At 40.3% G+C, this 22,684-nt stretch overlaps 1 pseudogene; it reads right to left on the reverse strand.

The window, feature by feature from the left end:
* On the reverse strand, window positions 1–4,167 carry LOC140755515 (uncharacterized; annotated as a pseudogene).
* Between the last annotated feature and the right edge of the window lie 18,517 nt (window positions 4,168–22,684).

Genomic DNA, 22,684 nt, shown 5'->3' on the forward strand with positions numbered 1-22,684 from the left:
GTGACGAATGTGTGTTGCTGCGTGTGTCTGGTGATGAATGAATGTTAGTATGAGTGTCTGGTGGCGAATGTATGTTACTCTGTGTGTCTGGGTCGTGTAATATGAAAGCCGGTTTAATACGATCTATGGACACGGTGAGTGGTTTCCCTTTAACGAGTATTTTAAAGACTTTATCACTTCGTGTGATGACTGGGTATGGTCCTGAATATGCTGGCTTCAGCGAACCACATGGCGTGTCATCTCGAAGAAATATGTGAGGGGATGTAGATAAGTCCTTGAAGATAAATGTGGGACGCTTACCACTGTGCCGTGAGGCTGGTGATGGTTTGAGGTCCCTCGCAAAGCTTCTAATACGCCACAAGTATTCTGTCGTGTCAATTGTCTCATCTACCTGACTGTTGAAAAATTCACCTGGGAGACGCAGGGGTTGACCATATAAGAGTTCGGCAGAGGAAGCTTGAACATCTTCTTTGAAGGCCGTACGGATTCCTAGCAGAACCAGTGGCAGTACTTCGACCCATGTACTGTTCGCGTGGCAGGTTATGGCAGCTTTTAGTTGCCGATGGAACCTTTCCACGAGACCATTGCAGGCCGGATGGTACGCTGTCGTTCGGCGATGTTGGAAACCGGCCATGCTGGATAAATTTTGAAATAGGGCCGATTCAAATTGACGACCTCTATCCGTTACGATATCGGTCGGGCAACCGAAGCGGGATATCCATCCACTTAATAACGCTCTTGCCACTGTCTCAGCCGTTATGTCAGTCAACGGTATTGCCTCAGGCCATCTCGTAAAACGGTCAACGGCTGTGAGACAATATCGATAACCTTGGCACAGTGGCAAAGGGCCTACCAGGTCAATGTGGACAAAAGCTAACCTGGATTGAGGTAATTTATAGTTACCAACTGGAGCAAAAACGTGACGGGTTACTTTGCAACGCTGACACGCTAGGCAGTTACGTACCCATTCACGGCAATCTTTTCTAATACCAGGCCAGACGTAACGCTCGGCGACCAACTGTGCAGAGGCCCTAGCACCTGGATGACTTAAGCAGTGCAGGCTCTCGAATACCTGTTTGCGCAATTCTTTGGGTACATATGGTCTCTGAATTGGGCTGCTGATATCGCAGTACAGTTGAATTTGAGAACCAGGTACATTTACCTTTTCCAGACGCAGTGATATGTCACTTGACAGCAATTCTTGAAGCTCGCTATCAGTGTGTTGAGCGCTGGCAATCTTCTCAGCGCTTACCGGTTGCGTAATTTCTTCGATGCGTGAGAGAGTGTCTGCTACGACATTGTCTTTCCCAGAGATGTGTCGTTAATCAGTGGTAAACTGGGCTATCAGGTCTAGATGTCGGAACTGTCTGGGAGAGCAATTCTCTTTACGGGTGTGAAAGGCAAATGTTAGGGGCTTGTGATCGGTATAAACCGTAAAGTCACGAGCCTCTAACATGTGTCGAAAATGCTTTATGCTTTCATAAATTACGAGGAGTTCGCGGTCGTATGGGGAATACTTAACCTGTGCTGGGCTTAATTTTCTCGAGAAGAAAGCAAGGGGCTGCCAAGAATTCCCTGTCATCTGCTGTAGGACTGCTCCTATGGCCTTATCTGAAGCGTCAGTTACCAAGGCCATTCTTGCCGCGCAGTTTGGGTGAGCTAACAGGGTTGCTTCGCAGAGACTGTCTTTACAGCGCTTAAATGCTCGCATCTCTTCGTCTGTAAAATTCACTGGGTGCGAACCTTTGACGGAACCGGTCAACAGATTGTTTAAGAGCGATTGATGTTCGGCAGCACCAGGAATGAACCTTCGGTAAAAATTCAGCATTCCTAAAAATCGGCGTAACTCCTTTACAGTCTTAGGGGCCGGAAAATTTTGAATAGCCTCGACTTTAGAAGGCAACGGCTTTGTACCCTCGGCTGAAATACGGTAGCCTAGAAATGTAATTTCGGGCACTCCAAACACACATTTCGAGGTATTTATGACCATACCGTACTCGCTCAATCTGGCGAACAGCTGATGTAAATGCTGCTCGTGCGTCTTCTGGTCTTTGGAGAATATTAAAAAATCGTCCAAGTACGCGTATGTAAAATCCAATCCCCTCAACATTTCGTCAACAAAGCGCTGGAACGTCTGTCCGGCATTACGAAGCCCAAACGTCATGTAAGGGAATTCGTAAAGACCGAACGGCGTTGTAATGGCGGTTTTTGCTATATCGTCTGGGTTGAGGGGTATTTGGTGATAAGCCTTCACCAGGTCAATTGTAGAGAATACGGTACAGCCAGACAAGCTATGAGCGAAGTCTTGTATATGTCGGATGGGGTACTTATCCGGGATGGTCCGAGAATTGAGCATACGGTAGTCGCCACACGGGCGCCATCCGTCATTCTTCTTCGGAGCCAAGTGCAGCGGTGATGCCCAAGGTGACTCAGATGGACGACATATACCACTCTGCAACATTGTATCAAACTCGGCTTTCGCAATTTTTAACTTATCCGGCGCGAGTCTACGGGGTGTGCAAGATACCGGCGGCCCAGGTGTTGTGCGAATATGATGGACTGTGTTATGAGTAGGTGTACGGTGAATGCCATGTGGGCGTGTAATTTCTGTGTATTGGTCGAGTATGTTATGATATACAGAATTTCCAGATATTACCTTAATTGATGTCACATGGTCCAATTTTCGAGCAAGCAAACCCGGGGTCGAAAGTGTTGTGCTGCCGTCGATTAAACGTTGGTTTCTAATATCAACAATTAAGTTGTAATGCGATAAAAAATCTACACCTATAATCGCCTTTGATACGTCTGCAACAATAAATCGCCAGACATAGTCGCGGCGTAAACCTAGGTTTAACACGAAATTTACATCGCCGTAGGTATTTATTACGGAACCGTTTGCGGCACTCAACACAAGGTCACTTTTATTACGACGTTCCTTTAAAATTGTTTTTGGAAAAACGCACAAGTCACTTCCGGTGTCCACTAAAAACTGTATTTTTGTTCGTTTGTCGGTTACAAATAGGCGACCGGTCTTTGGGCAGCCGTCGGTCACCATTATCGACTGCCCCCGTCGTTTACCGAAAAATCACATGGCTTGACACACTGATTTGCTTTATTCCCGAACTTATGATGGAACCAGCACGTCGGGAATTTCCGGTAGTTCGACTGCGATCGCTGTGTCGATCGAGCGCGGGATCGGTTAGGTACATTAGATCTGCTCTTTTGTCGGGACATCCGATCGACTTTCGAGGTCAACATTTGCACTTGGCGAGATAATTCTGCAATTTCACTCGACATGTTACACGATGCACTTGGTGCTATTGTAGATGCTGCTGCTACCTGCGGGCTCGGTGTCACTATGTCGTGGATCCTATCGGCTAATTCAGCCACCTCGTCTAAACTCGTATTAGCTTGGGACGCTATGATGCTCTGCGTACTGCTCGGGAGTCTGCTGGTCCATGTGGTCCTCAAAAATTCCTCGGGGACATCTGGTCCGGCTAGGTGCTTTAAGTGACGAAGAAATTGTGACGGCTTTCTATCACCCAGTTCTTCGTCAGTGAGAAGTTGCTTGACTTTCTTCTCTCTCGAAGCCGACAGCCGTTTAATGAGTTCCGCTTTCAGGCGCTCGTACTTATCTGGTGCACTCGGGGCAGTAATTATGTCCTCCGATCGAGTTGGCCCATTGCATGATGGTACTTTGTTGAGTCGACCGTTATGTTCGCCAAAACGAATTGACTCTCCAACTGCGCGAACCATAACCCCGGTTTGTCAGGGTAAAATGAAGGCATACGCACTCCCACACGACTGATTTCACCGCCGCCGATCTTGTTATCTTTTTCCGCCATTATTGTCACTGTTCACTATACTTTTTAACTTAAGGAGTATCGAGGGGTCACCACTTTAGGGAGCGATGCGTACTTACCAAATTGGCGCCAACGAAGAACTGTTTCTTTTACATTCAATCGTATTGCAAATGGCGTTCGCGCCGCTCATTCAGACTTGCGCACGAGAGCTGCGCAACGAGCAGAGAGCGGCGAAATTACCTATATAAAATTGGGACTGTTTGTCCGGCGTACATACATGATTTATTTTATACAGTTAATGAATTATATGACTTATACAATTTTATGTTATTTACGTGTTGCAATTAAATTGTCATTTATATACTATTACAACGTATTGATATTTAAATTTATAGATTTATACAATTAGTAGTTACACTACACATTAAACAGATGGGTGAAGATCGTCCCTAATTTGGATGTATGACTGTAGATTTTCAGTTGGTTAACATATTTTTCATACATAACGTATGGGGGAACATGTTTTTCATTTACAGTGTTTGTCATTTATATTTGTACGGAACTCTCACCACGTGAGTTTCGCTCGCACTTGTCCGATTTATTTTTTAAATGTCATCATTTTTATATTGTCAGGTTACAACGACTGAACTTATGGTTACCTGTAGTTATAATTACATATGCCTATGGGTGGTTGGAATAAGGGTAGTTGTGAAGGTGCTAACCTGTGCTGGTAGTGCAGCCCCCAGGGCAGTGGGAAGGGCGGCTGCTGCGCCATCCCTCACCTCATGGCGCCGCCCTCGTAGCTACCACCCTCCACCTCAACCTGCAACAAACATCTTGGAGCTTGGATCGAAGAACATTTGAAATTTGGATGAATTATTAAGATAATTGACTTTGCAGTGTGCGTTACTCGAAAACGACAGGCCAATGACCTGTGATGTGTGACTTTATATATGTGATATGTATGTGATACACAGAAAATACACGAATTAACTATCGGTGTAATTGTTGTTCTTTACAATATTAAGTATTACTCAATCAATTAATAGCAATACTTACAAAAAAAAAGTCGTCTGTTTAAAACTATAGCCTGTGATTATATACTCTTATAATTTACACGAATCCAACGAAACTTTATAAGTCAAATCTAAGCCGTTTGGGTCGTAGGGCGGCGTGCCAATAATTAAGTATATATTTGTGGCGACTTCCCGCTACTCGTCAACAGATGGCGTTACACGTATTCCGAATGACGCTATAGAGGTTTTCTAAACATGTTGCATATATACAAGCTCTGATCTAAGACTGTCGGAGCACGGCTTCCCGGGAATGATCGCCTCGCCCGGCGGGGGATCACCCTTTGCCAAATATACATAGTAATACATAAGCTCTAAGATGTACACTATGCAGTCTGGTAAAATGTAGAACTTGTACATACACATCTACATTGGTATCTAACGTATATTTTTAGGCGTTAAAGGTGGTAGAACACCTATTTTTGTCTAATAACAGCAATGTTCAGCGCTACTGTGTTTCACTTTTAAAATGAGACATACGTTCAAGGCATTCCAACTTAGTGCTAGAGTAGCAATGCAGCAGTGGCCGACCGCTGGGGGCGTAATCTTATCTGGGATTGATTACGGACGTCCATAAGGCAGTAGCCACTTACTCGTACTCTCAGATGGACTGCACGCTCGTATGCTACTTCTATTTTATAAAAAAATCTATATTGGTATGTTGAAGATCCGCGTTGTAGAGCGGTCACTATACCGGTCTGACGCGCATAGAGATTCGGGTTCGATCCCCGGCTAGACAGACCTTTGTATTTGTTTTAGGTCTGGGTGATTGTGCCTTTGTGTGTCCATGGCACCCACGACACAAGGTATAGTGTGTACACAGCCGTGTAGCGTCTATTGGTATCTGCTAGTGTGGGGGTCTGAGTGTAGAAAGTGTCTAGTCTGTCATAGATAAGTATAGATATCTCACCGCCTTGTAATTGAAGGAGGCCAGTAAATGGCTTAAACGGCTGACAATTCTGTCAGCCACTTAATGGCTGTCAAAGTGTAATTTACGCCGAACAATGCCGATGCGCAGTGAAGTGGTGCAAAAAACGAAATCGAAGAAAAAGTGCGGAGTAATATCGTTTCATTCGCAAATGATCTAAAAACTACATTTTTTTTAATATTTTTCAAACATTAAAATAGATGACAGTGACAATTTCAATTGTCTAAACTGGTTACATTTTCTTGTTAGGAGTGAGTAATCTTTACTAATCTATGATTGGCGTTTGTAGCGCTGTACAGTTTTATTCTCCGAGAATAGTTGGTTGAGAAGGAATTCTGAGCACTATTGAGTTAGCGTCGCGACGCCCGTCGGTAATGCGGTTAGATTCTGTTCTGACAGGTAACTGTGTTAGGTAAGATGTTTTTTTAAAGATAACTTCCGTAGTTGTGGATACAAACGGCAAATTTTCTTTTATAAACTTTAAAGTTATAAAGGTGATAGATTTGATTTAACTCCCTCCGTGATTTAATTCCGGCGACATCACCACCACACCTACTTCTGCCTCATAACAGCAATGTTAAGCGCAGTTGTTCTCGTTTGAATGGTGTGGTAATAGGTGTGGCGGTGATGCTGCCGGAGTCGAACCACAGGGTTCTGCCACTTTCAAAATTTAGTTTAATAGTTAGTGTGTTAATCAGATTTACATTCATAAAAACATTCAAAATTTTAAGCCATAGATGTGTTGCGAGGTTGCTACCTCTGAGGACTTAGATCGGAGGAAATGGAACGCAACGTATACCATAATGTTCCTTAATGAACACGCCCTTCAAACTAAAACACAGCAGCGCTTAACACCGCTGTTATTTTTATTTTTATAATATAGAAGTAGCAGACGAGCATGAAGTTCGCCTATTATGTAACTACGACCCCAGTAATCAGTATCCCAGATAGGATTAGATATTCCTACCTGAGCTCGGCCACAGATGCGCCGCTACACCTGAGGACTAAGCTGGAACGCCTCGGAAAAGTATGTCTCTTACTACACTCTTCAAACCAGAACACAGCAGCGCTAACACTGCTGGTATAACAGAAATAGGTGTGGCGGTCGTGCCCCCGGAGTCGAACCACAAAGGGTTTTACAAGATGACCCGCGTGGCGGAGCGGTCACCGTACCGGTCTGACACGCACACGGTCTCGGGTTCGATCCCCGGCCAGACAAATTTCTAAATGATGAATTTAGATTTCTCGGTCTGGGTGTTTGTGTATTTGTCTCTGTGTGTGTCCATAGTACCCACGATACAGGGAATCCTAGTTTGGGGCTGTGAGTGTAGAAAGCGTTTTTTAGATGTAAATGAACTCAAAGGTTTTTGTTTACTCAATTTCTTCAGGAAACCCTAAAAGCTGGCAATGTGATTAGCTAGTAAGTCGGTTTTATCAAGAAACATCGATAATCCATTTCCGGCAATAACCTTGAACGCTGAGGGAGACACTGCCTGTCAGTCATGCTCCACGACGTAGTAACAAAATAGGCTCCTAATGTATGATACCCGCTAAACTCTGTACTGCCTTGTGGGTCTACTCCTTTATATTTAGTATTTATTATATAGTCCGCGAGGTCTAAGCTGAGCTTTGCATTAGTGTGAGTGAAAACAAAAGTCGAGTCCGATAAGAAACTTTCAAAAATAAATTTTATCATTTTTAGTGAGGTACATAAGTTGAAGAGGTATTTTGTTTAAAAAAATATAGTAAAAATATATTTTTACAATATGTAATGAAATTAATTCAATAAACTTTGTGGTATTTAAACCCACCATTTTGTTACATTGTACAATTTTATAACAAGAGCTTATCGCGAAATTTATTGCGAAAGTCTAGATAGAATGAAAGCTAAGTCTGTGATTTAAAAATTGTACAATGCAGAAAAATGGTGGATGTAACTACTACAAAGTTTATTTTGCTTATTTTTTAATTTTTAGGCTGTCTTTATATTTTTTATAGGTTTCAATTTCATTAATTGTATTAACGTTACATTTTTAGTTAATTAAAAAAAATATTTGTGTTATTTTAAATTACATTTCAACATAAAAAAATATTTTTGATATTTTAAATTATTCACCACATTCACGTTTATGTATAGTGGATGCCATTTTACTAAAAAGTCGAACACAAAAATAAAATATTAAAAATTAAACAATCCTGCTACCAGTACAAGAAGTGAGAAAGATGCACGATTGCCAAAAAACAGTATAAACCGGTTTAAATCAATTAAAAGTAATCTGACTTCACACCTACACTATCCATGTGCACTCACACAAATGCAAAGCTACGATTAGACCTTGCGGACTGTCCTCAGCCACCCTTGTACATACTCTGTTAAAATGTCAGGTGTCTACCTATTACGGTTCATAAGACAGAGCCCGGTGACAGACGGACAGACAGCGGACGCTTAGTAATAGGGTTCCGTTTTTACTTTTTGGTGACGGTTTGGCAAAGGGAATTCTCCCGCCGGGCTAGGTTATCATGCCCGGGAAGCGGCCGTGCTCCGACAGTCTCAGTTCGGAACTTGTATATATGCCAGATATTTAGAAAACTTTGATAGCGTGATTCAGAATACTCGTGGCGCCATCTCTTGTCGATTAGCGGGAGGTCGCCACAACGGTATCCTAAAATTATGCGACGAACAATAATAACAGAAGGTTTATGTGAGTGTTGTGTAGTTGGTCTAGTTCGGGTAGTAGAAATACACCACAAATTGTTCCACAGAACGTTCTACCCCGCACGGCGTCCCGACTAAGAGTGACGTGTCAGATCAACGCACGCCGCAACACGCAACAGTACCCTTAGGCCGTTTGTCCACCGCCACCGTCACCGAACCGATACCGAGAACGAGATTATTTCGGGCCGATTTTAATATGACGTGACGGCGATAGTTTGTCCACCGCGACCGATGTCGCCGGTTTAGTATGTTCCAGCTGCCACGCGTGTAACGGCAGTGTATGGACAAGATTCAACGTGTTTTATATTGCCCGCACATTGGCCCGTCAAACTCTCGGTGTCGATCTAGCGGTCCCGCCGATCTATTCAAAATATCGGCGGCCGGGATGACGGTGCTCGGGTGACGGACGTGCGGTGGACAGACGGCTATATTAAATGTATGTACCGGTACTTCAGCACCGTCATCTCGTTCTCGGTGTCAGTTCTGTGACGGTGGCCATCGACAAACGACCTCAGTATAATCCAGGTAAAACTGTTGGTCAGCTCTGAATATTTAAATGAATCGCGTCGCCATAGCAAATTGCATGACTACACCTGCTCGCAACAACTTCAGAGCGGACTAGCAGTTTGGCGCGGACAATACTAGTTTTTACATTTGCTCGAAAACATTCACCGCTTACATTTTCGCTCAAACAGCGCCCCCGTGGACCGTATCGGAACTAAAATTCTACTTCTAAAAATGTAAAAATAAACGCATTCTATTTACATTTGTGAAATTAAATGTCGTTACAATTGACTATTCAGTTTTTTAAAACTCATAATTATGTGTCTAATGATGAGTGTATTTACTACACTGCACGGAGTCTATTGTGTTGTAGCTCAACGTGTTGTAATTACTAAGATTTTCCCTCCGCAGTGCTCAGCGGGGCGTCGGCATTCCTGACAACGTCGATATAACAGATTGTAACAACTTGATGATTTACTTGAGATAAGCTTAAAATATTAAGATGACTTGCGGTGAACCTGTCCACATGCAGGGATTAGAGATGTAAAAAATAATCGATTTTTATTTTAATCGATTATTATTTTCTTATAATCGATTTTTACAGAAATATTAATCGATTTTTTATAATAGACGTATAAGTTGATAAAATAAAAACGGTGCCATGCCGGTGCCGGTGTAATTTTTATATAATCAATTTATAAAAAAAACTATTAATACTGCTGTAAAAAACGATTATAAGAAAATAATCGATTAAAATAGAAATCGATTATTTTTTAACATCTCTAGCAGGGTTCCGGGTTAATCCCCGGTCATAAAAATATGTAAATTAATTTAGATTTATGGTCTGGTTTCGGACCTGGGATGTGTATTCAGCTTTGTGTATATCAGATACTAGAAAAATCCTAGTGTTTAAAACGTTACTTATTCGTAATACTTGCCTGCACCTTGCGTACTTTTCTATAATATAGAAGTAGCAGAACATGCAGTCCACCTGATGGTAAGTGGCTACTGCCGCCCATGGATATCTGTAATCGACCCTAGATAGGATTAGATATTCCTACCTGAGGTCGGACACCGATGCGCCGCTACCCTTAAGGACTAAACTGGAACGCCTCGGAAAGGTACGTCTCCCTTACCACACTTCAGAACACAACAGCGCTTAACACTGTTGTTATAACAGAAATAGGTGTGGCGGTGGTGCCGCTCGAGTCTAAGTACAAAGGGTTCTACCACCAATGGAAAGATGGGAAGATAACCATAGCGAGTGCGGACAGTCTGTAGAAACAGACAGCGATCCGTACACCAAGACGCATACAAATCAAATGCGTTATGATCATGATGTTACGAACATCTTTATAGCAAGAGGTAAAGGACATTGGTAGGTCTAGGTAGGAGCGTAGTCAGTTTTCAACGTTTTTAGGGTTCCGTACCCAAAGGGTAAAAACGGATCCCTATTACCTTCGCTGTTTGTCCGTCTGTCACAGAGCTATATCTCCGGAACCGTAATAGATAGACACATGAAATTTTTACAGTGATGCATAATGGTGGCCGCTATATCAACAAATACTAAAAAGAAAATAAAACTGAATATTAAAGGGGGTCGCCATACAACAAACCGGAATTTTTCGGCATTTTTCGATCTAACTGTTAAACCGTACTAGGGAAACGGTTGAAAATTTTACAATTCGTTTACTACTATAACTGGTATTATAATAAATACAAATAAGAACCATAAAATATATTTTAATATACTTATTTAAATTTCATTATACGTTGTTTACATATTATACGTTGTATCATATAACTAAGTATTGTTGAAAATATTAAAATGAATAAAAAAAAGTAAAAAATAATGAACATTTGGTGGTACGGAAGCCTCCATGCGAGTTCGACTCGTACTTGGCGATTTAGACCTGCCCCCGACACGATGACAATCAAACATACATACACACCTCATCATCAACCCATTATTGTCCCACTGCTGGGCACGGGTCTCCTCTCAGAATGAGAAGGATTAGGCCATAGTCCACCGCGCTGGCCAAGTGCGTATTGGTTAACTTCACATACCTTTAAGATTTTTTTTTATATATCTCTCAGGTATGCAGGTTTCCTCACGATGTTTTCCTTCGTCATTTAAGCAAGTGATAATTAATTTCTAATACGCACATAAATTTGAAAATTAGAGGTGCGTGCCTGGGATTTGAACCTCGGACCCCTTGATCGAGAGGCCGCGTTTCTTAACCACTAGGCTATCACTGCTTACCCATACACACCTCGAAAAACATTATCCATCGGGCAAAACAAAAGCAAGCCACAATATTTCAATTTGTCTGGCGTACCATTTCCTCCGGATATTGTGCGCTGTTGCCTCCGCCAGCCTCCGCCAGCCTCCTCCAGCCCCCGCACTCTAACTAGATTGTCGCGAGACGCCGCAATCTACATGTCACGTGACACATAAATTGATTTAAATCCATTCGTTTTGGTTTAGCGTCCTTATTTTTAGGGTTCCGTACGAAAGATCGTAAAACGGGACCCTTATAATCTCACTCGTGCGTCTGTCCATCCGTCTGTCACAGCCACTTTGCTCCGAAACTATCCGCCTGATGGTGAGTGGCTACTGCCATGGACATCTGTAATCAACCCTAGATAGGATTAGATATTACTACCTGAGGTCGGTCACAGATGCGCCGCTACCCCTGAGGACAATCTGGAACGCCTCGGAAACGTATGTCTCCCTTACCACACCCTTCAAACCAGAACACAGCAGCGCTTACCACTGCTGTTATAACAGAAATAGGTGTGGCGGTGGTGCCGGAGTCGAACCACAGAGGGTTCTACCATCTTCTACCGTCTTATACTTTAGAAAAACGAGGTGTTGATGAGTTCCCCTATGGTACCTTTCCCTCAAACAGAGTGAGAGGAGTTTAGGCTATAGTCCACCGCGCTGCCAAATATGCCGCGTATAAACTTTGAGCCCTTACGTCATTTTTAGATAAAAACGAAACGTAAAAACGGAACCCTACTACTAAGCCACCGCTTTCTGTCCGTTTTTCACAGGACTCTATCTCTGGAACTGTAACAGATAGACACTTGAAATTTTCGGAATGCCTTCACTTCTATGACTGCCACGATAACGTAAAAATCAGAAATAATAACTATTTGGTAGGCGAATAGAGAATTGAACTCGCGAACTCGTGAATTTCGCCATTTAATACTGTATTCGCAATTATACAGTTTGATTAGTATTAAACAGTTTTAAAAATGTTATGTATATTATCAACGTCGTCTTGAAGGTAGTCATGTATAAATATAGTCACATATATGGTACGGAGTAACGATATTACAATTACACGTAAGTAGGTACACACTAGTGATTAGAGGTATTATAACTATTCCCGTTATTAAACTGTTCTTGCTGAAGTCTCCGACCAGAATGCCGCTCTCTGTTAACTCGAGCGCCGCCACGATATCATCCCCACTTGACATCCCCACTGCATCCGTGTTTGAACTATAGTAATCAAATGAGTGACTTATTATTTTAAAGTACTATTATAAAAATTCAATATCGTTAATATCCAAGCTTTGTATTAACGATGATAACATGTATTAGAACTCTCGGACGTAGTTTCCTCACGATATTTCCACAACGCGGCATCTACACGGAATCTTGAGACTCGCTCTCATCGCGCTACCCGCTATAAAACGAAATGTTTACTTTGAATACCTGTCAATTGGAGCGCACGTGTCGCGACTACGAATAATTCCTATTCAATAACCAATCTGTGGCACCGTGCTCCAATCTACGCTTTGATCAACATTATAATAATATCGAGGGCTCATCGGATTAAACGTGGGCTTTCATAGCTGATTTTTTGCCAATTTTATTTTTTGGATATAAACATAGCCTAAGGGTACTTTGTGGTCTTTTTAAATTGAAGAAATAATTATTTAATAATTTTTATATATAAAATTATCGTGTCACAATGTTAGTTACCGTACTCCTCCGAAACGGCTTTACCGATTTTCACCAAATTTTATATGCATTATCAGTAGGTCTCAGAATCGGCTACTATTTATTTTTCATACCCTTAGGGGATAAGGGTTGTTCATCCTTAACATTTTTTTTATATGGCAACACAACATATGCCTGGTCAGCTAGTAATATCATATATTTATGTCAGACCACACATGTTACTAAGGTCCATAAAATAATGTTACTACAGAGTAACATGCAATTCACTTGGTAAGCTCACATGTTGCTGTATTCAAATCTAAATAGAATTGAAATTTTACCTGAAAACATTTGTAATAATTTTCAGAACTTCTCCGGTTCGACTCCGGCGGCAACAGCCTTAAGCGCTGTTGTATTCTGGTTTGAAGTGTGGTAAGGGAGACATACTTTTCCGAGGCGTTCCAGCTTAGTCCTCAGGCGTAGCGGCGTATCTGTGGCCGACTTCAGGTAGGAATATCTAATCATCTGGGGTTGCTTACGGATGTCCATGAGCGACAGTAGACAGCATCAGGTGGATTGCATGCTCGTCTGCTACTCCTATATTATAAAAAAAGTAAACGCTGCATGCTAGCCCTGTGCATATTTACCCACCCTTCCACAACAATGTAACATTCAATTGTTTAAACATCAACATATCTCACAACAAACAAATTTTATAAACTCCTCGCTGTAACTCAATAACGCCGCTTCCGGTTCCGGCTAACCCTCCGCCCCTCACCCCCCACCCTCCCTCACCCCCCGCCCGCCCTCACCCGCCGTCCGCCCTGATCGAACCCCAATATTGGGATGACGGGATTATCAAAAATGATTTGAATATTTTTAATTTGAAACAATATTCAGAACTGAAGCGTGATAGCCAAACACTCAGTTAAAGTTTGTCTACTTTGGGAGTAGGTACAAAGTTTAATTCCTCGTGCAACTCATTTTTAACGTTATGTGCATATTACAAATGAATTATCACATCATCATCATAATCATCATCCACCTATCACTGTCCCGCTGCTGGGCACGGGTCTCCTCTAAGAATGAGAAGGATTAGGCCATAGTCCACCGCTGGACAAGTGCGTATTGGTAGACTTCACATACCTATGAGATTTTTTTTACAAAACTCTCAGGTATGGAGGTTTTCTCACGATGTTTTCTTTCACCGTTTAAGCAAGTGATAATTAATTTCTAATCTGCACATAACTTTGAAAAATCAGAGGTGCGTGCCTGGGGTTTGAACCTCGGACCCCTCGATCGAGATAGAGGCCGAGTTTCTTAACCACTAGGCAATCACGGCTTTTTGGCTATCACTAAGCTATCACTGCGGAAAACTGAGTTACGCCGTATTGTTTTCTACTTTGGGAGTATAAGGTGTAATGAAATGAAATGAAGTGAAATATATTTATTTGTATAGGCCAACGACGGCACTTACAAATTGTCAGGTACAATATTTTCAGAACTACTACCGGATCGGAACGCGACCTCTACTGAGAAGATCCGGTACTTCCTGATGCATCTAATTTTTAACGTTATGCGTATTATAAATTAATTATCACATGTTTAACAAGGAAAACGGCGGGAGAAAACGTGGTAATTCTGGTTCAAATTTAATGAATTCAATAAATTATTACGAAAAAAAATGACTAGGTACTTTAAAATAATTAGTAGAAAAGGGAAACCAATACCACAGTAATGTAATTAATATCTTATATATAAAATTCTCGTGTCACAATATTAGTTACCGTACTCCTCCGAAACGGCTTTGTCGATTTTCACCAAATTTCATATGTATATTCAGTAGGTCTGAGAATCGGCTACTATCTATTTTTCATACCCATGATAAGGGTAGTTCACCCTTAACATTTTTTTATTTATATGGCAACATAACGTTTGATGGGTCAGCTAGTCAATTAGTATAATTTTATTATATGAAGAATGAAAAATGCTTTTAAATACGTCTTTTTTGAGTTTTACCGCAGACATACCGTGTCAGACGTTCAAGTTTAAATGTTTTTATTTTTTCCTGAAAAATATTTTTTCTCTGACACGTTTATTCATTAGGGTCGTCGATCGGTACATACTTAGATGAGTAAAATTCATAGATTGATCACTCCTAACAAGAAAGTTTTGAGAAATTGAAATTGTGCGTAAATAAGGTTTTGCTACAACAGTTCTAAAATGTTTGAAATAATTATTTATTACGTAAATAACGTTGTATTAGTTATTTATACGTAAATTTCTCTAAAAATGTTTTTTATTTATCAAGAATTCAAACAATAAATTATAAAATTATCCTTTTCTGGCGTCATTCAATTTCAAGGTAAGTATCTTTCTATTTTATTTATCACAGTGTACATAGAGTAATAGATGTCTGTAAGCGGCCATATTACAACTTTTTAACAGTATCGTGCTCACGTTAATAATGCAGCTCCCCCGGGAACATCCCGGGACGCTAAGTGAACCCATTTGATTCATGAATTAATCCCGCTTTCGATCGCTGGATGCACCGGGATTGCTTATAGACAGATAGTACAAAAATATATACCTATAAAAGACTCAGTGGGTTCACTGAGTTTCTCACCGGATCTTCTCAGTTGAGGTCGCGTTCCGATCCGATAGTAGTTTAAGAAAAAATATTGTAAGACAATTTGTAAGTGCCGCCGTTAGCCTATACAAAATAAATATATTTCACTTTGTTTCATTTCATATAGCCAAAGACAGAAGTATAGTAAGTAATTTTTAATTTCAAGTTACGTTTTGGAGATTTTGGCAGAAATTAACAAAAACCAACGGATTAAATGGACACCATATTTTTATTAATATCGTAACAGAGATCAGAGAGATAAAGTTGGTTGTTAAATATAACAAGTATTTCAGAAATAACTACGTTCAATTTTTTAAAATTGTTATACCGTGAATTCTATTCAATTGAAAAAAGTAATACAAAATACTCAATATTGTGTCATACCAACATTGTGTCATACCAACTGTTAAATAACTCAGTGGTTATATTAGTTACGGATAACTGACTCTTAACGTTAACCGATCAACTTCAGTTGGTTATAGTTATTGTTACATCATAAGTAACACATCAACTTTTCGATTTCATTCGGTTAAAGTTATTGTCTTTGTAGATTTCCGTATCAGTCATCGACTAAAAATTGTGAACAGTGATACAAATTAAGTGAATGATTTGTTTTTTGGACACAAATAATTTGTTGAAACAGAATTGTTATATTCCATGGCAATCCTCAAAGTTATTGTTAGATAAATTTAAAAGTATTTAGGGTGCAATCCACCCTTAGGGTGGGTTGCATGGTGTAACTTTAACATTTACAAAAGCCTAACCAACCGTCAAATCCATGGTAAAAAATAATTAGTTGTTCCATTTTAGTTGCGGTTAAAATGACGTCATAAAAACACTTAACGTTAACCGCTCGATTTCAATTGGTTAAAGTTATTGTATTTGTTAACTTCCATATCTGTCAGCGTCGACAAAAAATTGTGGTGACAGCGACACAAATGACGTTCATCATCATCATCATCATCAACCCATTACTGTCCCACTGCTGAGCACGGGTCTCCTCTCAGAATGAGAAGGATTAGGACATAGTCCACCGCGCTGGCCAAGTGCGTATTGGTAGACTTCACATACCTTTAAGATTTTTTTTTATAAATCCCTCAGGTATGCAGGTTTCCTCACGATGTTTTCCTTCACCGTTTAAGCAAGTGATAATTAATTTCGTTAATAACAAATAGATTGGTGCAACACAGAATGGTTACGTCCCATCGCTACCGTCAAAGTTATTGTTAGTTAATTTTAACGCTAACTTTAATCGTATCAATGCAATCCACCCTTAGTGTATGGTGTTATAGTTATCGCCAAACTGCCAGTCCGCTCTGAAGTTGTTGCGAGCAGGTGTAGTCATACAATTTCCTATGGCGACGCGATTCATTTCTATACCTATTCAGAGCGGACTAGCAGTTTAACGCGGACTATAACTTACGAATTGTTTACTAAAAGCATTATTTTTTTTATTCCCTCCATTACCTAACAAGTTCATTGTCATTAAGTTTCGTTTGTGTGGCTAAACAAAGAAGTCGACACCTGTCCTGTGTGGAGGACACAATGGCGCCCCTCACTGTACGGCAGTGTGGGTAGTGACACCATGAGCACGGTGTTTAAAAGGATTAAAAGGAAAGATGTGTGACCATATATTCGGGATGTTATGGACATGAAATTTGTTTTTTTTTTATTAGGGTTCCGTACCCAAAGGGTAAAAACGGAATCCTATTTCCAAGCCTTCGCTGTCGGTCCGTCTACCACAGGGCTCTATTTCTTGATCCGTACTATATAAACACTTGATTTGTTTATAACATGATTAGCAGAAGAACATGCAGTCCACCTGAACTATCAGAACTTACTATAGTGGCTACCGGTACCCATGGACATCTCTAATCAATCCTAGATAAGGTTAAGATTCTATCTAAATTAGGCCACAGATGCGTGCGTCCTCTACTAAGTTGGAAAGCCTTGGTAGAGTAGTATTTTATTTCAGAAAATAAAGATTATTACTGTGTCTCCCTCATAAAGGTCTCATTATGAGGCAAAAAAGACGTGGCGGTGGTGTTTCCAGAAAGGGCTCTACTATCTTGGTAGTGCCGTACCTTGCTGTGCCGTAGCGTGCTGTGCTGTCGTGCCGTGCCGTACCGTGTCGTGTCGTGTCGTCCCAACGAAGAAGTGTCAATTACCTAATAAGTTCATTGTCATTAAGTTTCGTTTGTGTGACTAAACAAAGAAGTCGACACCTGTCCTGTGTGGAGGACACAATGGCGCCCCTCACTGTACGGCAGTGTGGGTAGTGACACCATGAGCACTGTGTCTTAAAGGACAAGGGTTCTATATTAATATTAAGTGGTAAAATCCTTTGTGGTTCGACTCCGGCGGCACCACCGCCACACCTGTTTCTGTCTAATAACAAGATTTTGGAATTTCCTTTGTCTTTATTAAGTATCTTTTAAAATGACCTGTTTCTACCTAATACCAGCACTGTTAAGCGCTGCTGTGTACCGGTTGGAAGGGTGTGGTAAGGAAGAAATACTTTTCCGAGGCGTTCCAGCTTAGTCCTCAGGGGTAGCGGCGCATCTGTGGCTGACCTCAGCTAGGAATATCTAATCCTATCTGTGGTTGATTAGATGTCCATTAGCGGTAGTAGCCACTTACCATCAGGTGTACTGCATGTTCGTCTGCTACTCGTATTATTAAATAAATACTAGCTGACCCGGCAAACGTTGTGTTGCCATATAAATAAAAAAATCTTAAGGGTGAACAACCCTTATCACTTAGGGGTATGAAAAATCGATATGAGCCGATTCTCAGACCTACTGAATATGCATATAAATTTGGTGAAAATCGGTAAAGCCGTTTCGAAGGAGTATGGTAACTAACATTGTGACATGAGAATTTTATATATAAGATATATAAACGCGACGAAAAGATAACCTCTTTTGCTTTTGCTAGATGACCCACGTGGCGGAGCGGTCACCATACCGGTCTGACGCGCAGAGGGTCCCGGGTTCGATCCCCGGCCAGACAGAAATCTAAATGATGAATTTAGGTTTCTGTTTCTGGGTCTGGGTGTTTGTGTATTTGTCTTTGTGTGTGTACATGGCACCCACGACACAGGGAATCCGAGTGTGGGTCTGTGAGTGTAGAAAGCGTTTTATTTGGGACGTCGGTTAAAAATGCTTTACCCCTGAAAGCTGATTTAGTATGGGACTATCCTACAAATTTTACACGTGTGGTCACCACTAGCCAATTACTCAGAAGTTCAATCAATATACGTAATAAATAGTTGTGTTGCTGTTTGTACAGCGGTACGTCAATGATTACGTATCTATTTGTTTGAAGCTAGCCGTGTCGCGCGGGTATGCTCGCGGTTTTTGTAAAGGTTAGGAGTAACCGATCTTTGTAGGGTAATAGAATTAAAGTTTTCTACTTGTTATATCAAAATCGAAATATTTTATTTACAAAAGATTTTGTTTTATTTCAGATTATACTCAATAGATAAAGTTTATAACGCCGAAAAGTGATGGTTTCTTAAGACCCCCATTTCTATCTATTACGGTTCACGGGTTAGAGCCCTGTGACAGACGATCTGATAACGGAGTCTTAGGGTCGGTACATATCTGACGGAAAATGCGTCGAGCGTATCATCGGTCGCATCTATTCGGTTAAATTAGACCTGCCACATTACGCGTCTCGTCTTGCCTGTACACAAACGATCTCTGCTGATGTTGCATTGTCAAAAATGTCAAAATACACGTGGCGCGTGGCCGACCGACTGATAATGCGTTGACGGAAACGGAACAGACGTCGTATGCTCGACGCACTAACACATCATCGGTTAGGTGTGAAAGGTTGAATGTTTTATTATATAATCGTAACGCGACCAATAATACGTGATGCATTTTCCGTTAGATATGAACCGACCCTAAGTAATAGGGTTCGTTTTTTACCCTTTGTGTACGGAACTCTAAAAGTGTTCTTAAGGGTGTGTGAAGTCTATTAATCCGCACTTGGTCAGCGCGTTTGATAATGGGCCCTTCCTCTATGCCCAGCAGTGGGACAACAATGGATTGACAGCGATAAAAAAATAATCAAATTGCCCTACACGGCGACTTTGTTAAGCGCCCTTATAATCCTCTAAAAAATAGAGGTCTGTGAAAAAACAATATTATTTACTTCGCATACTTATAGCACTAAATCAAAGTATTACTAGAATTTCCTCAATTATTATTCAAATTCAAATTCTTTATTGCTCATGTTTATTTTTAATATCAGGTCTTACAAATTATTTTTAGTACAAGCATGCGACCTGCTAGGGTATTGCAATATAATATATACATTTTTTTAACCGAAATATCTTTGTCATTATTAAACAATAATTTAATCTAAATCTTTTCGATTTTTATCTAAATTTTAACCAACTATTACTTATTGTGCAATGTTTTGAAAAGGACAATGCCCATGAAAGTATGGACCGCCGTTCAGAGTTGCATCAAATTGAAACTTGTTGTGGACGATGTATAATTAACCAATAACTACCCCCAGTAATTTTTTTTTAGATCAGCATCCGGGTTCTGAAGTTATTCACCGAAATGTTACATAACCTCAAAATCGAAATATCCGATTATCCGGTATTGACAAACACACACGAACTAAATCAAAATAAAACGCCATTGCCTTCAAAACGCCTTGCAATCAAATTGTCACATTATACATCAATGGTAATGATATTATTTGTTTAGTCAAAACACTAATAGTCTTATTGAATTCCGAGTATAAAATACCGCCATTTTCATTTTTAAGAACAACAATCAACATTTCGTCTTAACTTATCTTAAATGGAATCCCCTGTTCAAAGAAACTATTCTGATCGACAAACTATGTAAAAAAATCAAAAAATAATTTTAATATTTTTAATATTACTTTCATTTTGTCGCATGAGAAAAATCAGTACCAAGAATGGGCATTCTCCTTTAATATGCTTATGCGCTTTTCTGTGCTTTACTTCACTCATTCCACATACATAATTCATGGGAAAATTGAAACAAAAATCAAAATTAATAACGGCGTTTAACCCCTCACTGCCGGGGGCCCCTGGGGGCCACTGCTTCACTGTTCGCATTAGCTGTATCGCTCCACATTACGTAAGTATATATTATTGTTTGTTCGTAGCCGAGGGTCTGTTTATACAGAAGCGCAATAAACTGGATAATCACTTCGTAATCCCTTTGGCAAATGGAACGGTGTTTGTTAGCCGTGTCGACCTTTTATATGCCTTTTGATTTGAACGGGCTATTATCTCTTATTGGCGATAATACCCTGAGATTTTTTTATTAATGGAATGGCAAATGTGCTTGCAGTTCTCATAAATTCTCACATACCTCGTTCATATCCCGACTTCGTTCTATTTGCTGAGAGATGGCACGAAGTTATAAGTTTGTGTCTTAACTTCACAGATAATTTCTAACCTCCTAAAATCAATTTTTTTCTATGTAATAATTAATTTCGATTATTTAATTATTATTATTTGTTCTTAATTATTAAATGTTACAAATTTAATAATCAATTCCTCTGTATGACATTGAACTGGACGTGTTAATTAGTGTGATTCATGTATCGTTCTAATTAACAATAAATAAATATATAAAGGCGTTGTAAAGGAGATATCAGGCGTTGCAAAGTCCTCTGAGGTGGCAATATGCCTGTGGCAAGTTACAGGTAGAAATCTAATCGTAACTAGGGTTGATGATAGATACTATTATACTATTAGGTGACTATTAGGTGGACTGCACGCACGTTTGCTAATTCAACTCAAAAATAACCTGAAATAGGTTTATAGTCCTAACCGAGGTAAGCCCTACGCATCTATATGTGTTGTTACCCTTGAAAACTAAATAAGTGTTCTTTCTTATAACGCCCATCGAATCAGAACACAGCTGCGCTTAACACTATTGTTACAAGGCAAACAATATTAAATGTATCTTATTTATTTCTTATTTTTATCTTTATTACTCGTTCGTCCATCGGTTTCTTGTGGTAAGGGAGACATACTTTCCCGAGGCATTCCAGCTTAGTCTTCAGGGGTTTTGTCGCATTTGTGGCCGGCCTCAGGTTGGAATATCTAATCCTATCTGGGGTTGATTCCAGATGTCCATACGGCAGTAGACACTTACCATCAGGTAGACTGCATGCTCGTCTCCTACTCCTATATTATGAACATTTATCATGACAATTACAAAAAATACTTTACAATGAACAAGGGACATTTATCAACCAAAACAATTAGTTAATCCTGACGCGACGCGACGGGCAGAAAATGAGCGGTGAAGGGTTACTGTTAATATTTGAGAGCTTCATTACCACCGGCGGATTAGGGGTTAGTATGACCGGGAGATATTTAACAGGCGGGCTACACACATAGATGCCTACGCTTTGGTTGGATTGATTTATTCGAAGCCTTCAAACTTAGTCCTGAATTATTAAATAAAAAATAATATTATCTGAGATTGGTTACAGATGTCCATGGGTAGTAGCCACTTATTTTTAAGGTAGACTCTGTGGTCTGATTCCAGCGGCATCACCGCCACACCTATTTCCGCCTCATAACAGCAGTGCTGCTGTGTTCTGGTTTTGAAGGGTGTGGTAGTCAGTAGTCATTAGGGGAAGCGGTGGTTAAGAGGCCGACTTCAGGTAGGAATTTAATCTTATCTGGGGTTGATTAGATCTAGGCACATGGGCGGCAGTAGCCACTTACCGTCAGGTGGACTAGATGCTTGTCTACTACTCCTATATTATATAAAATAAACTGCGTGGGCATTTCCTATTTTAATATTTTAAAAAATATGGTCTCATCATTTCTTTAACTACTAATTAATTGCTTAATACATCAATAACCTATTTACTACGTTTACTACCTTTAACTTTTAGGTAGAAACCTTAGATGAGTAAAATACATAGACCACTAACAAGAAAGTGTAAACAGTTTTGAGAATTGAAATTGTTGCGTAAATATAGTGGTGCCACGTCTCCGTTCTAATCATCATCATCATCAACCCATTACTGTCCCACTGCTGGGCAAGGGTCTCCTCTCAGAA

The sequence above is a fragment of the Epargyreus clarus genome, unplaced genomic scaffold (genome assembly GCF_041222505.1).
Source record: "Epargyreus clarus isolate Ecla_fem2 unplaced genomic scaffold, WU_Ecla_fem_2.2 ptg000033l, whole genome shotgun sequence".
Classification (NCBI taxonomy): Eukaryota; Metazoa; Arthropoda; class Insecta; order Lepidoptera; family Hesperiidae; genus Epargyreus; species Epargyreus clarus.